The sequence below is a fragment of the Penaeus monodon genome, chromosome 19 (genome assembly GCF_015228065.2).
Source record: "Penaeus monodon isolate SGIC_2016 chromosome 19, NSTDA_Pmon_1, whole genome shotgun sequence".
NCBI classification, from domain to species: domain Eukaryota; kingdom Metazoa; phylum Arthropoda; class Malacostraca; order Decapoda; family Penaeidae; genus Penaeus; species Penaeus monodon.
Genome location: NC_051404.1, coordinates 37,868,344 through 37,868,713, shown reverse-complemented (window position 1 = coordinate 37,868,713; position 370 = coordinate 37,868,344).

The following is a 370-nucleotide window of genomic DNA, read 5'->3' as shown; positions in this document are numbered from 1 at the left end:
AGTTAGACTATTCGCGGTGCTTAACAGCCAACTAATTCGCACTCCCGAGAAACACGCAGACACCGACTCATTTTGGTTCGTTTTCTTGTGACGACTTAATGATATATTATGTTATTTTAGGACTTGATATAAGCACACATATTCTTTTTTATTATTCATTTATTTTCGTTTAAGGTTCATCTTTCTTATCGCCCTTTCTTTATGGCTCTTCCGTCGCTCTCCTTTTCCATCTTCTTTTCTTTCGCCAATTTTCTTCACTTGTTTGTCTATCCTAATTCCCATTCTGCTTATCTATTCTCTAGTATTTCCCTTATCTGTCTATCTTTCCAGGTTTTCGTCTCTTTTTCTATCTCTGTTCCTCTCATCCCTT